The sequence below is a fragment of the Heterocephalus glaber genome, unplaced genomic scaffold, assembly GCF_053883595.1.
Source record: "Heterocephalus glaber isolate CG9 unplaced genomic scaffold, H.glaber_assembly_v1.0 deba00001613, whole genome shotgun sequence".
NCBI classification, from domain to species: domain Eukaryota; kingdom Metazoa; phylum Chordata; class Mammalia; order Rodentia; family Bathyergidae; genus Heterocephalus; species Heterocephalus glaber.
In genome coordinates this window covers 5,160,082-5,182,867 of record NW_028258384.1, presented here as the reverse complement: position 1 = coordinate 5,182,867, position 22,786 = coordinate 5,160,082, and the positions used below count along the sequence as shown (strand labels likewise).

At 38.1% G+C, this 22,786-nt stretch overlaps 1 protein-coding gene across 2 annotated transcripts in view; it reads right to left on the bottom strand.

The window, feature by feature from the left end:
• Nucleotides 1-22,786, bottom strand: part of Atp7a (ATPase copper transporting alpha) — a 228,203-nt gene that overhangs the window by 197,935 nt on the left and 7,482 nt on the right. For both annotated transcript variants that reach the window (XM_087196603.1, XM_004867484.4), the window contains exon 2: nt 16,999-17,033. The gene's annotated coding sequence lies outside the window, so the exon portion shown is untranslated. The remainder of the gene's footprint in view (nt 1-16,998; nt 17,034-22,786) is intronic.

The window sequence follows — 22,786 nt, the reverse complement described above, 5'->3', positions numbered from 1 at the left end:
TACCCCATTTTCTTTTCTTCGTTTTTTTTTTTTTTTGGTTTTTTTTTGGTTTTTTCAGACAAGTCTGTGTAGTTCAGGCTGGCCTTGAACTCACTATGTAGCCCAGGCTGGCCTCAAATTCATGCCAATCATCCTGCCTCTCACGTGCTGGGATTATAGGCCTGCACCACCATGCCCAGCTAAATACTGCATTTTCTTTATCCATTCATCTGTCAATGTACATATGGGTTGCTTCCAAGATTTAGCTATTATAAATTGTGCTGCTATAAACATGGGTATTTATGTACCACTGTAATATGATGTCTTTAACTCTTTGGGAAGGTACATGGAAGAGGAATAGCTACGTCAAATGGAATTCTAGTTTTAGTTTTTTGATGAATTTCCATACTGATTTCCATAATGCCTCTATTACTTTACATTCATACCACCAATGTAGAAGAGTTCTTCCACACATCCCCCCAGGCTCTCCAGCATTTATTATTTGATTACTTGATGATGGCCATTCTTTCTAGGGTAAAATAGAATCTCAGTGTTGTTTTAATTTGCGTTTTCTAATGCCCAGAAATGTTGGACATTTTTTCATGTATTTATTGGCCATTTGTACTTCTAAGAAGTGTCTTTTCATTTCAGTATACCTTTATTCATCGGATCTTTTATATTGGGGGTCTAATTCTTTTAGATCTTTATATTTTCTAGATATTACTCTTGTCTGAAGAATACCCAGTTTAAAACTTTCCGATTCTGTAGGTTGTCTCTTCACTTTTGTTGGTTGTTGCGTTTGCTGAGCAGAAGCTTTTTAATTTCATATGGTCCCATTTGTTGATTTTTTTCTTTCTTTTTTTTTTTTTTTTTTTTTTTTGGTACCAGGGATCAAACTCAGGACCTTGCACTTGTGAGACAGGTGCCGGAATCACTAAGCTAAATCCCCACCCCTCCATTTGTTGATTCTTGATGTTATTTCTTATGCAATTGGTGCTCTGTTCAGAAAGCCCTTGCCTAGGTCTATGACTTTAAGAGTTGTATCTATTTTGTCTTCCAGGAGAGTTTCCTCCTTAACATTTAGATATTTGATCCATTTCAATTTTATTTCAGTACATGGTGAGAGATATGGGTCTGGAGTCAATCTTCCACTTGGGCTTTCCCACCATCATGTCTTAAAATAGGCTATCTTTCCTAGAATGTATGTTTTCAGCCCTGTTGTCAAAGTCCAGATAGCTGTATGTGGGGGGTTGTTTCTACATCCTCTATTCTGTTCCATGTTTCACATGTCTGTTTTGTGCCAGTACTGATGTAAGAGGTAAGGTGTGGCAAAGCTCGGTGGGGAATTAAGTGAAACCTGTCAATTACAAGATCCCAGGACAGCACCAAATAATTCCCAGGACTCCGCATGTAGAACTTCTTGTGGGCTCTCATGCAATGTGAACTGCATATAAAAACACAAGATGCCACAAGGAGCCCACTATCGTGACTCTTCACAATAGACCACTCTGAATCTTCTAGGCCAAGATGTACTTTTATTTTTGTCTTTATCCTTTTTTCTGTTCGAACAAAGTTTACTCTGCAAGAGCCAGTTTCTCCCTTATCCTTTCACCACACTTTTCAAATAAACTTTTGGCACCGTTTTTTGGCTTGTCTCATCCAATTCTTTCTTCAAGGCAAGAAGGACCTAGAATACTTTTAATTGGTGAGCCATTTCTAAAGGAACTACCTAACAACAGTACCATGCTATTATTATCACTCTATCTTTGTAATATTACTTGAAGTTTAGGACTGTGATGCCTCTTGTTTTGCTCTTGTTGCCCAGGATTGCTTTTTTTTTTCATTTCAATAATTTTATTGAAAGGTATATCTCTTAGTACCAAAGGTAGTTGGTTAGGTTACCTCTGCCAACTCAAAATTAATACTGATATTTTCAAAATATTGAAACATATCAGCCTTATGGTAAAACTGAAAGTATCCACAAAACATGGTTTACAAAAAGTTAAAGGTAGAATATACTGCGGTTCTTTGGTTTATTTTTCAATGCTTAGTTATCTGTAACATGATGTCAAAATTGGTTACATCCATTCTGGATAGACTCAGGCTTCAGGCTGCACTAACTGTTTACAACACTAACAATATATGTACATTTCCTTATATTGATTGGCTCATATGGAGAATTCCAAACACTACCTCAGCAATCTCATAGTTATGGCGGTGCCTCCTTTTCTTAAGACACATTATGGAAATTTGTGAAAGTATATTCTATTCCTTAAAAAAACAAAACAAAACAAAACAAAACTGGAAGCAATGGCAGTTTTATAGAAACAGTCCATAGTAAAACTTGGAGTGCTTTATCTAGCCAGAACTTAGGGTAAAGCAAGTTTTCAGAGTGGTAACTGATTTTGACTTAACTATGTAATATAATAGAACATCTTTTTTTTAAATGGAACTAGATAAGACTGAGGAATTAGATTCTGTATAAAAATTTTTATCATTGTTACAAATGTCACCTGTTTTTTAGAAGAAACATTAAAGATAGCTCAATGAATATGCCAAACTTAGTAGGTCTGCATTTTGGCTTAATACAAAATGTTTTTAAATGTAAATGTAATTCCCAAATGTAACATTCTCATCTCTGAACTATCTATGACTTGACTACTTATGGATACCAAAAAACCATTACATTATCTAGAATATAACCTTATTATGCCTTTAAAAAGTGCATGTGTGAAATGTTTGTTTTGATGTAAACCTCATAATTTAAAATTTTAGGTTACCATTTTCCAAATCATCTAAATATAATATATTGATCCAGTATAGAAAATTAAATTAATGTTAGAAAAGAAGATTCACAGTTCACCCTTTCAGGCTTGTTTTCACATTTATGTCTTTAGCTTTACAGATGAATTCAATCTAAACAATCTTACTGCAGCATTATATTAATTAGGCAGTTTTCCAAAGATGGAAAACATTATACTAATCTAGTTGTGATGTTTTGAGGGTTCATAATTTTGTTTTTTTTGTTTTGGTACTGGGGATTGAACTTGGGTCCTTGTGCTTGCGCAGCAGGCAGCGAAACCACTGAGCTAAATCCCTGGCCCAATATTTTGTGGGTTTTTTGGTACCAGGGATCGAACTCAGGCCCTTGTGCTTGCGAGGCAGGCTGTGGCACCACTGAGCTAAATCCCTGGCCCAAGGGTTCACAATTTAAATCAATTATAACATTATGGAGTCCATAGTTCAGGGTTGTGGAGAAAGGCTTCAAAGAAATTTTTTTGTTGCTGCAATAATACTATGTATGTAAAGAACAAAAACCCCCAACTTATCAAAAGTTTATCTAAATACTACTAGCTGTTAAAAGTAAATTTTTCATGCCCAAGTTTCATAATCATATGTGGATGTATTAAATATTAACATTCAGTTTGGAGCAGAAAAAGATAAATCATTACTGTAAGCTAATAAATTTAGATGGCAAGAACATATAGAATATATGCAATGACTGAATTTATGTTTTTAATGAATATAATTACTTTCTATTATTCCAATTGCAGTAGCAGTATATTGAGACATACTGGCAATTTTCAGAAACCCAAAAGCAATCATCCGCTTTGTATTACTTTTTCTTTAGGTGTAACCAGGATTGCTTTTGATATTCTGGATCTCTTCTGGTTCCATATGAATTTTAGGATTGTTTTCTCTAGTTCTGTGATCAATGCTGTTGATATTTTGATTGTGGCTGCATTAAATCTGTATATCAGTAGTGGAAGTATGGTCATTTCGACAATATTGGTTCTGCCTATCCAGGAACACAGGATATCTTTCCATCTTCAGATATTTTCTTCCATTTCCTTTTTAAGAGTACTGTAGCTTTTCTTGTGGAGGTCTATTACTTCCTTGGCTAGGTTGATTCCAAAGTATTTAATTTTTCTTGATGCTATTGTAAATAGTATTTTTTAAATTTCTCAGTGAGTTCATTATTGGTGTACAGGAATGCTATTGATTTCTGTGTTTGTTGGTTTTGTATCCTACTATCTTGCTGAACTTGGCTATGAGTTCTAGGAACTTTTTGGTGGAATCTTGGGGGCCTGCTATGTAGAGGATCATGTCATCTGCAAATAATGATAATTTGACTTTTCCCTTTCCTATACATATCCCTTTTATTTCTTTCTCTTACCTGACTGCTCTGGCTAATGTTTCAAGTACTATATTTAATAGGAGTGCTATTAATAAACATCTGCATCTTGTTCCCGGGTTTTAGAGGTAAAGCTTTCAGCATTCACCCATTTCATATGGTGTGGGTAGTAGCTTTGTCATAAATGGCTTTTATCAGCCTGAGGTAAGGTCCTTCTATACCTATTATCGTCAGATTTTTTATCATGAGTGGATGTTGAATTTTGCCAAAAGTTTTTCTGCATCTGCCAGATGTAGTGGCACATGCCTGTGACGCCAGCACTAGGGAAGCTGAAGCAGGAGGATGGCTGTAATTTCAACGCCAGCCTCAACTATATAGTGACACCTTGTCTGAAAAAAAAAAAAAAAAAGGTTTTCGGCATCTATATTAAGATTATAAGATGATTATACAATTTTTGTCCTTGCTTCTGTTTGTGTGGTGTATTACATTTATTGATTTGCATATTTTGAACCATTCTTGCATCCATGGGATGAAGTCCACATGGTAATAATATGTGAATTGTGTGATGATTTGTTGCATTCTATTTAGAAGTACCTTGTTGAGGACTTCTGTGTCTATGTTCATTAAAGAGATTGGCCTATAGATCTTTTTTTTTGGTTGGGTCTTCATCTAGTTTTAGAATCTGGCCAATGCTAGCTTCCAGGAATGACTTTGAGAGTACTCCTTCCCTTTCAATTTAAAGAGTTTGAGAAACATTGGTGATGGATCTTCACTGAAGTTCTTCTAGAATTCAGCAGTGATTCGACCCTGTCCTGGGCTTTTCTCAATAGGTTTGTTATTACTGCTTCAATCTCATTGCTTGTTATTGGATTATTCAGGATTGTTGTATCTTCTTGGTTCAGTTTTGGTAATTCATATTTATGAAGGAATTTACCCATTTGTTTTGGATTCTCAAATTTATTAGAGTACAGGTTTTCAAAGTAGTTACTAATAATCTGGATTTCAGCACTGTCAATTGTGATTTCACCTTTTCCAATTCTAATTGCATTGATTTTTATCTTTTCTTTCCTCTTTTTGGTAAGATCGGCTAAAGATTGGTCTATTTTTTCAAAGAACCCGCTCTTTTGATTCATTGATTCTATGTATTTTTCTAGTATCAATTTCATTGATTTCTTCTCTGAACTTTATAATTTCCTACCTTGTTCTAGGTTTGGACTTGGTTTCTTTTTGTTTTTCTAGGACTTTGAGGTGCAGCATTAGGTTATTTATTTGAACTCTCTTTTTCAGACATGAGGATTCACAGCTATAAACTTCCCTCTTAAAATTATTTTCACCTGCTGGGCGTGGTGGTGCATGTCTGTAATCCCAACCCGTGAGAGGCTAAGGAAGGAGGACTGCCAGTTTGAGCTGTATGGTATGTTCGAGGCCAGCCTGAACTATTACATAGCGAGACTTTGTTTCAAAAAAAAAAAAGGGCCAGGGATTTAGCTCAGCAGCACCACACCTGCCTGTCAAGCACAAGGTCCTGAGTTCCATCCCCAATACCCAAAGAAAAAAACAAAGACTCCTTTCATTGTGTCCCACAACTTCTTGCATGTTATACTACCATTATTCTTTGATTCTAGGAACTGTCTTAATTTTTCCTTCATTTTTTCAGTGACTCATTGATTCTCAATCGATGCACTACTTAATTTCCATATGTTTGCATAATTTCTTTGGTTTCTTTTGCTATTGATTTCTAGTTTCAATGCACAATGATCTGATAATATGCATGGGATAATTCTGATTCTTTTGCATTTGCTTAGGCATTTGGGGGGGGATAACCAGGAATTGAACTCAGGACCTTGCACTTGCCAGGCAGGCAAGTTAGGCATGTTTTATGGGCTAGTACATGGTCTATTTTAGAGAAAGTTCCATGTACTGCTAAGAAGAATGTATATTCTGTTGTTAAGTAGGAACACTCTGTGGGTATCTATTAAGTCCACTTGTTCAAAGGTTTTATTCAACTCTTTATACTTGTCTGTTAATTTTTTTGCCTAGTGATCTATTTGTGATGATGGGGTACTGACATCCACTACTGTAATGTGTTCATGTTTTCCTGATCTTTTATATCCACTAGTGTTTTATGAAGTTGAGTGTGCTGGTATTTGGTACATATATGTTTCTAATTGTTATCTGTTCCTTTAACTGTTCTAATTGTTAATTATTCCTTTAATCAATATGTTAAATTCTTTATTCTGCTCAGTTTTGACTTAAAGTCCACATCTGAAAATAAAATAGCCATTCCTGCTCATTTCAGGGTCCATGCATAGAATACTGATTTCTATCCTTTGATTTTTAGTCGATGAAATTCTTTTTGGATTAAATGTATTTCTTGCATACATCACATTGTTGGGTTTTGTTTCTTGATCCATTCTGTCAATCTGGGTCTTTTCATTACAGATTTAGGATCATTCATGCTGAGTTATTACTAAAAAGTATTTTCCCCATCCCCTAAAAAGTATTGACTTATTCCTCTCATTACATTATTTTCCTGTTGCTGATTCACTTTTTTTGTCTTCTGCATAACTGTTCACCCTGCCTGCTGTATTGATTCCTTTGGACTTTTTTGTCATGGTTGGCTTCATTGTTGCTTTCTAGAATATCTTTCAGAATTTTTTTTGGAGTGATTGGTGGTCTTGAACTTAAGGTGTTCTTTGTCATTGAAACACCTATTTCTCCATCAATTTTGAAAGATAGTTTTGCAGGTTATAGCAGTTTGGTTTGGAAGTTGTTTTCTTTTAAAGCTTGAAATACTTCACCACAAGCTCCTCTGACCATTAAGGTTTATGTTGAGAATTCTGCTGTAATTCTAATGGGTTTACCTTTGTAAATCATTGTTGCTTTCCTCCTAACAGCTTTTAAGACTCTGTCCTTGTGTTGGACTTCTGGGATTTTGCCTACAATATGTCATGGCGAAGGTGTTTTCTGATCCTGGCTATTTAGGTTTCTATATACCTTATTTACCTGTTAAATTATTTCCCCTTATTTTGAAACTTTTTCACTTTGATTTCTGTAAACAAGTTTTTTTATCCCATTTGTGCTATCTTCTGATTTTTCACTATTTCCAATTAATCTTAGTCTTCTTTACATCATCTAGTAACTATTGGATCCATTTTCATATTCTCTTGATGCTTTTAAGGTATCTCTGAATATATGCTCACCTCAATCAGCCCTCTTTTAGTTCTGAAACACTTTCTTCACACTGGTCACTTCTGCCCACTTGAACTTGCAGCAATTCTCCTGCCTCAGCCTCCCACATGCTTGGATTACAGGTGTGCAACACCACACCCAGATGACACATTTTTAATAAAAATGATACACTATTCTGTTGTAAAACATGTTTCTTTACATTTAAAATATAATAGACTGGGCATGTTGGTCATAACTTTAACCCCAGGACTCCAGAAGGCTGAGGCAGGAGGATTGTTGAGTTCAAGACCAGCCTGGACTACATAGTAAGTTCAAGTCCAAGCTGAACTACATAGAACAAAGACCCTGTCTCAAACCCTTCCCCTGAAAAACCTAGTACATTTTGCTTGAGTTTTTTGTTTCATGTTTTTAATGGTGGAATGTTACTCAGTCATAAAAAGGAAGGAAATTTACGCATATACTGCAATATGGATGAAACTTAAGGAACTATGCTCAGTAAAATAGGCCAAAAACAAATAGGCATATAGTATATAATATCATTTATAAGTGGTACCTCCTAACACCATAAACATGTACAATTATTACATGTCAATAAAATGTCCCTAGAATAGAAAAATGCATAGAGGGCTGGGGATTTAGCTCAGTGGTTCTGGCACCTGCTGTGCAAGTACAAGGTCCCAAGTTCAATCCCTGGTACCAAAAAAAAAAAAAAAAGAAAGAAAAATGCATAGAGACAGAAAGAAGAGTGGACATTACCAGGGAACAGAGAAAGGAGAATGAAAAATTATTGTTAAGTTATGGAAATGGATTGGCAGTGCCGGTTGTACAACACTATGAATATACTCAACTTAAAATGAAAACAATGATAACTTTTATATTATATATATTTTAACATAGTTTTACAGGCTATTGCCTAGAAAGAAAATGATTAAAGACTGAATAGAGATAGAAGAGGCCAAATTTGAGGACTATTAAGAAGTAGACAACAGGGCCAGGGATTTAGCCCAGTGGCATCATACCTGCCTCGAAAGCGTAAGGTCCTAAGTTTGATCCCCGGTACTACCAAAAAAAAAAAAAAAAAAAAAAGAACTAGACAACAGACTTGATTGACTACATATGGAGTAAGGAAAAAACAATTCTTTTTTTTTTTTTTTTTTTGGTACCGGGGATTGAACTCAGAACCTTGCACTTGTGTGACAGGCACCAGAACCATTGAGCTAAATCCCCAGCCCAGGAAAAAACAATTCTTGACTTTCTGGATAAACAGGAGTGGCATTACTAGATTGATTTATTTGGTGTTTTGGAGGTACAGGTTCTATGTATTTTAGGCTGGTCTTGAACTCACTATGTACCCCAGGCTTTCCTCAAAATCCTGGTGATCCTCCTGCCTCAATCTCCCAAGTGCTTGCATTACATTCATGCACCACCCGGCCCAGATGGTTTCCTTTTAGAGATAAGGAAACAAAGTCCTAGAAACACAAAGTAATTTGTCCAAGGTCACAGTTTGTTAATAGCAGAATTTGAACTGAAACACCAGACTCTAGACTGAAAATTGGTTCTTTTTCTACTACAACATAACACAAACAAAAAGAATACTATATAGCTGGGCATGGCAGTGCACACCTGTAATCCCAGCACTCTGGGAGACTGAGAAAGGAGGATCCCAATTTCCAGCCCAGCCTGGGCAACTTAGTGACTTAGTGAAACCATGTCTCAAAATAAAATATTGAAAAAAGCTGGAGAGACAGCCTCTCAGAAACCTGGAATTGAGATACCTGGATAAAGACAATTTGGTGAAGAGAAGAAAAGAAGTAGCTCGGCATCATGGCGCGTGCCTGTGATCCTAGCACTTGGGTTATTTTGGGGGGGTTTCTTTTTTCTTTTGGTGCCGGGGATCAAACTCAGGACCTTGTGCTTGCCAGGCAGGCATGGTGCCACTGAGCTAAATCTCTGGCCCAGCTCCTACACTTGGGAGGCTGAGGCAGGAGAATCACCACAACTTCGAGGTCAACCTGAACTACACAGTGAGTTCAAGGCCAGCCTGAACTACATAGCAAGATCCTGTGTCCACAAAACAGGGCCGGGGGGATTTAGCTCAGTGGTGCCGCGCACCACCTGCCTCACAAGCACAAGGTCCCGAGTTTGATCCCTGGTACCAAAACAACAACAACAACAACAACAACAACAAAAAAGTAGATCTCCCAGAATAGGGAGGAAGCTGACAATAAAAGTAGATCTCCCAGAATAGGGAGGAAGCTGATGATAAAACTGGAAATTACAGAAAGGATGAAGAAAGAAAGCATAAGGCAAAAAAATGGCCTGGTCTAGAAAGCTTACCAAAGCTTCCAGAGAAGGAGACCTGTCTCCACTAATACAAGGTAAGCCCAGAGAAGGTCAGCAGCTCCAGGGAGAAGCAGCTCTGGAGAGAAACATCAGATTGAGCCAGCAGCACCAGCCCCAAGAAAAGCCCACAGATATTGTATACTACAAAAACAGCATGGGGTCAAATTATCTTTATTTGCAAATGACACAGTCCTCTATATTGAAGACCCAAAAAATTTCACTGAAAGACTCCTAGAACTAATAATGAACAAATTCAGCAATGTAACAAGATACAAAATCAAAACACAACAATAGCATTCTTGTATACTAATAATGAACTCATCCAGAAAGAAATTAAAAAAATAATACCATTCACAATAGCATCAAGAAAATCAAATACTTAGGAATGAAACTAACCAAGGAATTAAAAGCCCTCTCCAATGAAAACTACAGTACTCTGTAAAAGGAGATCAAAGATGACATCAGAAAATGGAAAGAGCCAGGGATTTAGCTCAGTGGCACCGTGCCTGCCTCGCAAATGCAAGGTCCTGAGTTCGATCCCTGGTACCGAGAAAAAAAAAAAAAGATATCCTGTGTTCCTGAACAAGCAGGACTAATATTGTCAAAATGACCCTACTTCCACTACTAATATAGAGATTTAATGCAATCTCAATCAAAGCACCACTAGCATTTCTCACAGAACTAGAAAAAACAATCCTAAAATTCATATGGAACCAACAAGAGACATCACAATCCCAGAATTCATGTTATATTAAAAAGATACAGTGATAGTAATCCTACCACATGGGAGGCTGAAGCAGAAGGATTGCTGCAAGTTAGAGGCCAACCTGGGCTACATAATGAGTTTAAGGCCACCCTGAACTGCATAGTGAGACCCTGTCCTTAAAAACAAAGATACAGTGATAAACACAAGCACAGCATAGTACTGGCACAAAAAGAGACATGTGGATCAGTGGAACAGAGGATGCAGAAACAACCCCAGGCACATTCAGCTAACTAACTGATATTTGACAAAGGGGGCAAAAACATATGCTGGAGGAAGGATAGTTTCTGTAGTAAGTGTTGCTGGGAAAACTGGCAACCCACATGCAGAAGATTGAAACTAGACTCATACCTGCCCCAATATACTACACTAAAATCAAAATGGATCAAAGATCTAAATGTTAAGACAGAAACAATCTGCTGGAAGATAAAATAGGTACAACTCTTAAAGACACAGGCATAAGCAAAGACTTTCTGAACAAAACCCCCACTGCACAAGAAATATTACAAAGAATCAACAAATGGGATTATATCAAATTAAAAAGCTCTGTTCTGCAAAGGAAACAACTGACAGAGTAAAGAGATAACCTACAGAATGGGAAAAAAAATTGTCAGTTATTCCTTAGACAGAAGACTAACATCTATAGCTCCCAAGGACAAGCAGACTGATAACTGTGGTGAATTGGACAATCACAATGATTTTCCTCTCCTCCATCCCTTCCCTGCCATCAAAAGCATATCTGCTCTTAATTAAAAAAAATCAAATTCAGGTGATGTGTTCATAAGCTGCACTACAAAGGTATGCATAGTAATGTATATTTATTTACATATTGAAGTCCTAAATTTATATTAGAGAAAAGTGTAAATAATTGAACATTTTTGAAGATTTATTCTTTTTGTGTTGCTGGGGTGTACACATTTATGTCTTTGTGAAATACACTGGTGGTGTCCTTCTTATAAATTTTTTTTTGGTGCCAGGGATGGAACTTGGGATCTTGCACTTGCGAGGCAGGCGGAGGAACCACTGAGCTAAATTCCCTGCCCCCTTATAAAATTTTTGAAATAAAAAAAGTAAATTAAAAACTCAAAAAAAGACTAACATCTAGAATATATAAAGAACTTTAAAAAAGGCAATCAAAAAGAACTCAAAAAGATTCATTCAAAAAATGTGCAACTGAAATGAACAGACACTTCTTTGAAGAAGTAAAAATGCCCAATAAATAAATACATGAAAAAATCTTCAACATCTCTGAGTATTCAAAAACTGTGAATTAACACAACATTCCATTTTACTCCAGAAAGAATAGTTATTATTAAGAAATCAAAAATAACAAATGCTGGAGAGGCTGTGGGGGAAAAGTAACCCTTCTACCGTTGGTGGGAATGTAAACTAGTACAATCATTATGAAAAACAGTATGGAGATACCTCAAAAAACTGAAACTAAGGGCCAGGGATTTAGCTCAGTTGTTCCGCCGCCTGCCTCGCAAGTGCGAGGTCCCGAGTTCGATCCCTGGTACCAAAAAAAAAACAAAACTGAAACTACAAATTCCATCTGACCTAGCCATTCCCCTTCTGGGTATCTTCCCAAAAGAATTAAAGACATTATATTACAGTGATACATAAATACCCATGTTTATAGCAGCACAATCATAATAGCTAAATCTTGGAAGCAGCCTATATGTCCATCAACAGATGAATGAATAAAGAAAACATGGTATTTATACACAACAGAGTACTACTCTGCCATAAAGAATAAACTTGAGTCATTTGTAAGAAAATGGATGTAACTTTAAACCATAATGTTAAGTAAAATAAATAAGACCCACAAGTTTAAATACTGTATAATTTCTCTTACATGATAAACTCAAAATGTAAAAAGCAAAAGATAGATCTTTTGCAAAAGGGAAGTGGACCAAGAGATAGAAAGAGGGGCTATGGAAGAGTGAGAAAGGGGATGAAAAAAGAATCAAGATGTGTTATGTACATGTACCAACTCCCTACAAGGAATGTACTGTGAACAATAAAAGTGGAAAAAATTTTTAGCCAGGCATGGTGGCACACACCTGTAATCCCAGAACTAGGAAGGCTGAGGCAGGAGGATCACCATGAGTTTGCAGCCAGCCTAGGCTACACAGTGAGTTCAAGGCCAGCCTCAACTACATGGTGAGACCTTGTCTCAAAAAAAAAAAAAAATTCAAATGCTGGGAATGTAGCTCAGTACCAATGCCCTATGCTCAATCCCCAGTACCACAAAGAAAATAAAAGAATATTATCTCATATTTGTATAGCACTCTATGATTTACAAAGTGCTTTCACATAAATTATTTCTCTTGATATTCCTAACAACCTACAAGTTAGAGCAGGTATTATGATTTTTACCCATGAATGTACACTTATATAAAGCAAAAAAATTCACAGAATTCCTTGAAGTACTCAGATAAATTATAAAACTTTATCGGTTGTTTCAAAAGGGAGCCTTAAGATAGGAAATGAAGAGACTGAAATAATGAATGTATTAGGACTACCATTACTGCTACATGTAGTAGGTACTGAAAAAATGGAGAAAGGGACTAGAAATAAAAGTTGTCAAAGTAGCTTTCAGGGCTGCCATACTGTATAACTCCATTACATATTTTTTTTTTTGGACTGGGAATCGAACTGAGGACCTTGCACTTTGGAGGCAGGCGCGGTGCCACTGAGCCAAATCCCTGGCCCTCCATTACATAATTTTTACAGACTATGATTGCTGTTCCCTGGATTTGCTTAACACAACAGCCCTAGATGAAATAAAGTAAGCCAACCTGCAAATCAAGATGTACTGGTAGATCTGGAAACCTCACCTCCATGTGCTCCAAATTGGTTTCCTGAAATTATCTTGTTCTATCTGTTACACCCTCTGTCGTATATCCCAGCTGAGATTCTCTGTGAGAAGTACAGAACAGAGCCAGCAACTAATTCTCAAGAAATGTATCTGCCCCAATCTCAATATTCTGATTTTAAAAGAAGCTCCTCCTTATAATAAGGGTAGAGATCATCATAACAAATAACTGGGAGGAAACAAAGGTGGTCCTGTGTGATCGTTTCTGTTTGGTGGGAAAAATATTTTTTAAAATGGCAGGATGGTCAGGTGTAGTGGTGCATGCCTGTAATCCTGGCACTTTGGAGACTGAGACAGGAGGATCACTGCAAGTTCCAGGCCAGCCTGGGCTACATAGTAAGTTCAAAGCCAGCCTGAACTGCATAGCGAGACCCTGTCTCAAAATAACCAAAAAAAAAAAAAAAAAAAGGCAAGATAATACTGTCACATCTTCTTAGACCATGATTATACTTACATTAAATCCAGAGAGAAAATGCAAGTCATGATATGTATTTATTTGGCAATCCACTCATGCCTTAATCCAAGTTAAAACAATACAAAAATAGATTATAAACAATACTTATTTCATAAACTTCTGATAAAATTGTGCTTAGGTGTAACACAAAACTGGGACACAATTTGTCTCCATTATAGGAGATAATCTAAAATTGACCAGATGCTTCAAATGTAGAACTTAACCTACAACAATCACTGAAGGGCTGTGGTATAGCACACAACTAGCACGCATGAGGCCCTGGGTTTGATCACAATCACCTCCAAATAAATAAACAAAGCAAACATTAGTCATTCTCAAATGGCCATGTCACCAGGCATGGTGGTGCATGCCTATAATCCCAACACTCAGAAGGTCTCATTGAGGCAGGAGGATCACAAGTTTGAGGCCAGCCTGGACTACATAGTGAGTTCAAGGCCAGCCTAAACTACATGGTGAGACCCTGGCTCAAAAAAATAAAAATAATAAAAAACAATCAAATGGCCATGTCAAACACCTGCAGGTGAATTTCTCTTCTTTATATTTGGGTAAGAGAAATACACCACTATTAGAGAATCACAATTAGAAATGAAGGCTAGGCAAATGTACTGTTTTGCTTGAAGACATTTCTGTAGGTACCCTACCAATTATCACAGAACATATTTCTTTCTCTTTCTTTGCCTAATCTCCTACTTTTCCTGACCTTTCCTTGGACTTCTAACTGGCACCTCATGAGTATACTGCTTAACCTCTCAATGTCATTTGGTAATCCAATCCACTTGGCATATGTTATCATTTTATTGCCTATAAAGTTGTGTCACTGAGAAAACTTACTATGAAATTCTAAACCAAATAAACAAATTAGAGCAGGGCATGGTGGCACATGTCCATTATCCCAGCACTCTGGGAGCCTGAGGCAACAGGATCACAAGTTTGAGTCCAGCCTGGACAATCTAGAGAGACCCCCATCTCAAAATAAAAAAGGGTTGGAGGACCGGGAATTCAGCTCAGTGGTGCCGCTGCCTGCCTCGAAAGCATAAGGTCCTAAATTTGATGCCCGGTAGAATAAAGGGGGGGGGGGGGGCTGGGGATGTAGCTCAGTACAAAGGAATGAGGGCTGGGCATTTAGCTCAGTGGTTCCAGCGTCTGCCTCACAAGTGCAAGGTCCCAAGTTCGATCCCTGGTACCAAAAAAAAAAAAAAAGATTATAAAGGAATGAGATTCAGTCCCCAGTACCATGAGAGAAAGAGGAGAGGGGGTAGAGGAGAGAGGGGAGAGGGGAGAGGGGAGAGGGGAGAAGGGAGGGAGTAAGGGGGAGAGAGACAGACAGAAAGACAGACAGAAACAAATTCAAGATGAGATCAAACCAAAGCAGTATGGCTCCAAACACCATGTTCCTAACCGTCTCCAAAACACTAAATCCAAAAAACTTTAGCATACACTTAACCAGTTCTTCAAAGCATTAGATGCCCCACATTTATCATTTTCAATCCTCCTCCCCAACATAAAATCTCAACTACAATCAGACAAGTCCCTTCACTGACTGCCATAAGGTCTATGCTCTTACATTTCTTTCTACCACTGTTTAGACTGGCTCACTCACCTGGAATGCTCTCTTCCACACATTTAAATCTTATCATTTCCCTAGTCCATCAATTCCACAAAAGCAGGACAGTATCCACTGTGTTCATTATCATACCCCCAAAGAACATGGTAGCTACTCAATAATTTTTTTTTTCTGGTACCGGGGATCAAACTCCGGACCTTGTGCTTGCGAGGCAGGCGCGGCACCACTGAGCTACATCCCTGCCCCTCAATAAATTATTCTTAATTGGATAAATGAAGCAACATCCCACCTTTTCCATAAAAAAAGCATGTCATATACTAGTCACTTTCTTTTTGAATTTTAAAAACTCTGGAATCCAAGATGACTGTAAACTACAGGAACTGCAAACATGCACAAATAAAATTTTAAAATTTTAATAAAATAAAAGAATAGTCTCCTTTAAAAAAAACCCTGGGAAAAATCCAAGTTAGATTCCCGGTACAAAAATTAAAATTAAAATTTAAAAAAACCTGGAATCAGTATCATAGCTTAATATTTAACTTCTCTATAATTATTTTGTAGTAGAATTATTTCTATGGTTAGACATCAGAGCATATGCATTATACTTCTTTGCCTATCTCCCAGGGCCTAGGTAAACATTGGATATATAATGAGCAAGAATAAATATTTACTAATTGGAGTACTGATGGGCTCCATTTAAAATGACATTTACACACAACATTGTGAGAATGCAGCTATTCTGCAGACTAGGATAGAAATGCATTTCTAACCCTTGCTGATTTTTTATATTTCAAAATGCATTTAGCAGAACTATGATTCAGCATTTAACAATTAGGGAAATAATCTGGAAAATCTTGATGGTCCAGAGTCTATGGCTTGATAATTATACAAGGAGATTGGTTTTTTTGGTAGAAAAGCAGAATGACTACATCTTCATAATATGATTTCCTAACTGTCATAATGAGTTGTGACATATCATTTAGCATATTGTAGGAGTACTATAGGCCACTGGGCCCTCCTAATCTGAGTTTTCCTTTTTTGTGGTATAATTTAGAAATTAAATATTGCTTATAGATATTGGTTAAATATTGCTCCTGTAGTCTACTAAATTTATAGTACAGTAGAACTATAATTTATATTATATAGGTTGCTAAAATTACTTTTACAGTAGATAATGTATTAAAATAATAATAGTAACGAAACTTTATTGTATATTTACTACCTGCCAGACACTGTTCTTACTTTATTGAATTTGTTCTTATCATTTTACTGAACTCATTGACAATCCTATGAGGTAAGTACTCTTACTGTCTACATTTTACAAATTTGAAGGGGATGTAGCTTGGTGACAAAGCACTTGCATAAGGTCTTTCGTTACCACCACGCACGCCCCCTCAATAAAAAGAAAGGTCTACGGCAAGCACAATGGCGTACACTTGTAATCTCAGCAGTGGGAGGCTAAAGCAGGAAGATCTCAAGTTCAAGCCCAGCCTGGGCAATCTAACAAGACACTGTCTCAAAATAAAATAAAAAGGCTAGGGCCGGAGATTTAGCTCAGTGGTTCCAGCACCTGCCTCAAAAGCACAAGGTCCCGAGTGCGATCCCCGGTACAAAAAAAAAAAAAGGGGGGGGGGGGGGCTAGGAGGTAGCTCAGCGGTAGAGTACTTACCTAGCATGTGTGAAGCCTTGGGTTCAATCTCAGTACTGGAAAAAAAAAACAGAAAAAATAAATAAATAATCTTCCCAGTGTCATACAAGTAGTAAGCAAAGGAGCTAGTATCCCAGCCAAGGCAGTTTGGTACCAGGGTGCCCTATGTTACAACACCTCTCCCATACAACACAATAAAATCACAATACAGGCCGGGGATTTAGCTCAGTGGTTTTGCCGCCTGCTGCGCAAGCGCAAGGACCTGAGTTCGATCCCCGTTACCAAAAAAAAAAAAAAAAAAAAAATTACAATACAATGGTGAAATTAAAATGCCTTTTTTTTCTGGTACTGCTGACTAAACCCAGGACCTTTGCACTAAGTCACATCTCCACCCTTTTTTCTATTTTTTATTTTGAGACAGGGTCTTGCTAAATCACTAAATTGCCCAAGCTGGGCTTGAACTTGCGATCCTCTTGCCTCAGCCTCACAGAGTGGTGGGACTACAGGCCTGTGCTACCAGGCCCAGTATTAAGATGAGCTGAAGTAGCAAGGGAATAATATCAATAGTTCAGAAAACATAACCAGCAAAGTTCCAGTTTGTGCTTGCTTATTAATTTTCTACCCTACTTTCTTTTAGAACAGTTTAAATTCTAAACATGTTATTATAACTATCAATGTCTTTCCAAGTTCAAAGATGTGCTTACGTTAAAGATGTCAAAACACAAGTAGATCATTTCTTTTATTCTTTCTAGGAGACTGAAAAAAACAAGTAAAATAAGACCGGGCATATCTTTAAATAAGTTAGTTAAAAACAATAGGTCCTAAAAATAAGAACCAAGATGCATCATGTAAAGGTACAAGTCCCCAATGAGAAATGTAATTGTGTTGTATACCTAAAATGTACCAATAAAAGAATTTAAGAAAAAAAAATGTTTCATACGATATTGAAGTTATTCGATAAACTTGCAGAAGTTTATTAAAAAAAAAAAAACAATAGGTCCTTATTTATGAGATTAGTTTGAAAATTTCAAAGAAATTATGAGCTGTCATATATATGTATATGTCATATATGTCATATATACGTGTATGTCATATATGAGTATGTCATATATACATATATGTCATATATGTGTATATATATGTCATACATACACACACAGACACACACACACACATATGTGGAGGGGTTGGGTGGTTTTCGTTTTGTTTTGTTTTGGTTTGGTTTTTGCAGTCCTGGGATCAAACCTAGGGCCTTGTGCACGCTAAGAAGGCAATCTACCATTGAGAAATATCCTTATCGGGGCCAGGGATTTAGCTCAGTGGTTCCCCGTGCCTGCCTTGCAAGAGAAATATCCCTAGCTACAGCCAGGCATAGTGGTACACGCCTGTAATCCCAGCACTTGGGAAGATGAGGCAGGAGGACTGCTACAAGTTTGAGGCCAGCCTGGGCTACATACTGAGTTCAAGGCCAGCCTACATAGGGAGACCCTGTCTCACAAAAACAATCAAAAAAGGGCGGAGATTTAGCTCAGTGGCGCCCTGTCTGCCTGGCAAGCACAAGGTCCTGAGTTCAATCCCCAGTACCAAAGGAAAAAAAGAGAGAGAAAGACAGAAATATCCCTAGCTGACATCATAATGGGGGGGGGGGGCGCTTCTGAGACGAGATCTCACTATGTAGCCCAGGCCTCAAACTCACAGGAATCCTCCTACCTCAGCCTCCAGAGTGCTGGGATTATAGGTCTGCACCACCACACCCAGACAACGTCATAATTTTTTAATCATCAAATAAATGTGTTCATTCATATTTTCAAAGAAGATAAATGACTGCTTCCCATTTTAGGGCAAATAAGGTCCTTCATACCAAAAGACATAATTCTTAAAGTTTCTTCCAATATCTATGCTCTTTAAAAAAAAAAATACATGCTTTTCAAGTCTTGATTAAAATGTAATTCCTTAAAAAAAAAAAAGCTGTAAGTGTGACTTACAGAGTGTTTGCCTAGCATCCACAAGGCCCTCGGTTTAAATCCTCAGTACTAAAGCTAGTTGTAGTGTTGTAAACCTGTAATCCCAGGACTCTAGGAGGCTGAGGTAGGAAGATCTCAAATTCAAACCCAGCTTGGGCAATTTAGCAAGAGACTGTCTCAAAAATAAAACATAAACCAGGCATGGTAGAGGACGCCTGCAATCACAGAACTCGGGAGGCTGAGGCAGGAGGGTTGCTGTGAGTTCGAGGCCAGCCTGGACTACATAGTGAGTCCAAGGCCAGCCTGAACTACAGAACGAGACCCTGTCTTTAAAACCAAAGGAAAAAAAAAAAAAAACACACCCATCAGAATTTGTCAGTCTGGACAACACAGTGAGATCCTGTCAAAACAGCAATAAAAACTACAGTTGCCTGGGCCGGGGATTTAGCTCAGTGGTTCCACCGCCTGCCTCCCAAGCGCAAGGACCCGAGTTCAATCCCCGGTACCAAAAAAAAAAAAAAAATAGTCAGACTCAAGATCCTATGACTTAGCATTTTCCCTAAAGTTAAGAAATAGGAACTTGTGGGCTATTTTTGTAGTAAACACAGTGAGCAAATTCAGGGAATTCTAATTATGCCCTGGCATTCAAAGTCAAATAATGTATTGTACTAAATAAAGTATTCTTCTATCCACTATCACTCAATGAATTGAAGGCTTTAAAACTCTGAGAAAAAAAAAATTTGCCAGCTACTCCTCAAAGGATTAACATCTAGAACACACAAAGAACTAAAAAAAAAAATTAAACCACCTAAAATTGAAGATGCAGTCAAGAAATGGGTAAGAAAAATGAACAGACACTTCACAGAGGAAGAAATACAAATGGTCAACAAATATACGAAAAAATGCTCACCACCTCTGGCCATTAGAGAAACACAAATTCAAACAATGCTAAGATTCCATCACTCTGGAAAGAATGGCAATCATTAGGAAGTCAAACAATAACAAATGCTGGCATGGCTGTGGTGAAAATGAAACCCTCCTACATTGTTGATGGGAATGCAAACTATTATAACCATTATGGAAATCAATATGAATATTTCTCAAAAAACTGAAATTAGAAATTCCATATGACCCAGCTATCCCCCTGCAAGATATCTTCCTCAAAGAGCTTAAGTCATCATACTACAGCCATGAATGCATACCGTCTTAGTTACTTTTCTTATTGCTAAGACAAGATACCCAACACCCACAAGTTAAAGGAGGAAAAGTTTATTTAGCTCACAGTTTATAGAGGTTTCAGTCCATAACCTGACTGGCATGGCAGACAGGTATCACAGAGGAGAAATAGTTCATGGCAGGAAGAAGGTAGCAAAGCAAGCATGAAAGAGATCTTAACAGCATCTTTCTGCCCCTTTTATATTGTATCTAGGCTAATGGTATTAGGCCAGTGCCAAACCAATCAGTTGACTGATTTAGTAATTATACACCCTTAATCCCAGCATCATATACTCTAGATCTAGCCACTTCTAAAAAAGCCCCACTGGGCCGGTGATTTAGCTCGGTGGTTCCGCCACCTGCCTCACAAGCCCAAGGACCTGAGTTCGATCCCCAGTACCAAAAAAAAAGCCCCACCTATGACTTCATGAAGTTTGGGGGGACATTTAGACACAAGCCATAACATTCTGCCCTGGCCTCCCAAAGACTCATGCACATCCCTTTATGAAAAAGGTATTTAGTCCATCTCCAAGAGTTGCCAAAGTCCTAACAGTTTCAGTATTACTGAAAAGTCCAAGTTCAAAGTCTCCTCTGAGATTTAAGACAAACTCTTAGCTGCAAGTCCCTGCACAAATGAAAAGAAAGTTAAACACTTTCAACATACAATGGCACAAGATAAACATTACCATTACCATTCTAAAAGGTACAAATAGGGGGATAAAAAGGAAGGGGACAAAAGCAAATCCAAAATCCAGCAGGGCAAACATTAAGTGCTGTAGTTCCATGTGCAGCATCCAAGGCAATTTGTGGCAAGATGTGAACTCCAAGGGGCTTGGGTGGCTCCACCACTATGGCACTGCTAGTGGTTGTAGCTCCCATGGATTCTCTCTTGGGCCAGCTCCGCTCCCACCTTGCAGTTTTCCTCAGGCAATCCACATTCCTGGAGTCCCCAAACTTTTGGGGTCTCCATTGCACCTTCAGCTTCACAGCCACAGCTCCATACACTGCCCTCTCAGGAGCACACTGCCTGGCCTCCCAGGCCCTCTGAAATCTGGGTGGAAGCCTTCCTGACCCCACAACTCTTGCATTCTTCATGCACATAAAACTAGCACCAGGTGGATGATGCCAAGGTCTGCTGCCAGCTGGAGCAGTAGCCAGACTTCCTTCTCTTGGCTGTAGGGGTTGAATGCCTAGATTGCTGAGCACTCTGAACCTAATTTAGAGGAACAACTTCACTGGCGGCCATTCTGGAACCTGGTGCTCTGGGGCTCCCTTCTCAAAGCAAATTCTTTCAACATTGCAACTCTGAGGCTACAAAGGCTAGAGTCCTGCAGGTTCATGTGATGTCCTCAGGCCATCTTTTCTGCTGCCTTCTGAAACACTTGGCTTTTTCTTGCTAGTCTTTTCAGTAACCAATTTCTCCTCTATTCCATCTCTGCAGGCTGCAGCTTTACTGAAGCTTCCATTCTGGCCAAAGTCACAACATTATGAATCATTCTGCTGGGTGCTTTGCTCTTGATTCTCAACATAAATCTGGCTAAAAGCCCCCCAACAGTAGCCATGCCACAGCCTCAACATTAGACTGCCTTGAAATTTCTTCTGCAAGATTAGTTAGTCTGCTGCCCTTAATCTCAGTCTCAAAGTCTCTGGACATGAGCAAAATGTAGACAAACTTTCTGCCAAGCTATAACACACATCGTCTGGAGTCCAATAGCCAATGCAGTCCTTCCCAGCAGAAACCTCCTGACCCAGGTTTTTACCAGCTTTCTGGTCTTCTGCACTCTGACTAGAATCTCCCATACAGAATAGCCTAAGGCATCCCAGCTCTACTTCTTCAGCCAGCATCTCTGAATCTTTCCTCCTTCTCTTCCCATAAGCCAGATCCAAAGGCTGCTTAACCACATGGTCAGGTAGTCACAGCAATGACCCCACTTCTCTGGTACCAAATTCTGTCTTAGTTACTTTTCTCTCGTTGCTGAGACAATACCTGACACTCAAAGTTAAAGGGGTAAGGTTTATTTAGCTCATAGTTTATAAAGGTTTCAGTCCAAGACAGGGTGGCATGGTAGACAGGCACTGCAGAGGAGAAATAGTTCATGGTGGGCAGAAGATAGCAAAGAAACAAAGAAGGACCTCAGCCCTTTCTATCCCTTATATCTTATCCAGGCTATTTAGGGCAGGTAGCATTTACATCCTTAATCCTAGCGCCCTTGATCCTAGCATTGCACCATGAATCAATTCCAGCATCACACACTGTAGATCCAGCCAGCTCTGAAAAAGCCTCACCTATGACTGCATGAGGTTTGGGGGAATATCTAGACACAAGCTATAACACACACCAATGTTTATAGAAGCACAATTCATAATAGCTAAATCCTGGAAGCAGCCTGTATACCCACCAACAGACAACTGCATAAAGAAAATGTGGTATCCAAGCTGTAGTATGTACATGTAACCACTCCACAAGAGGACTGTAAACTGCATGAATTGCAAACATGTACTAATAAAATAAAATAAAAATGTTTTAAAAAGAAAATGTGGTATCTATATATAATGGGATACTACTTGGCTATAAAGAATGACACATTGGTAGGAAAATGGACACACCTGGAAAATATAATGGTGAGTCA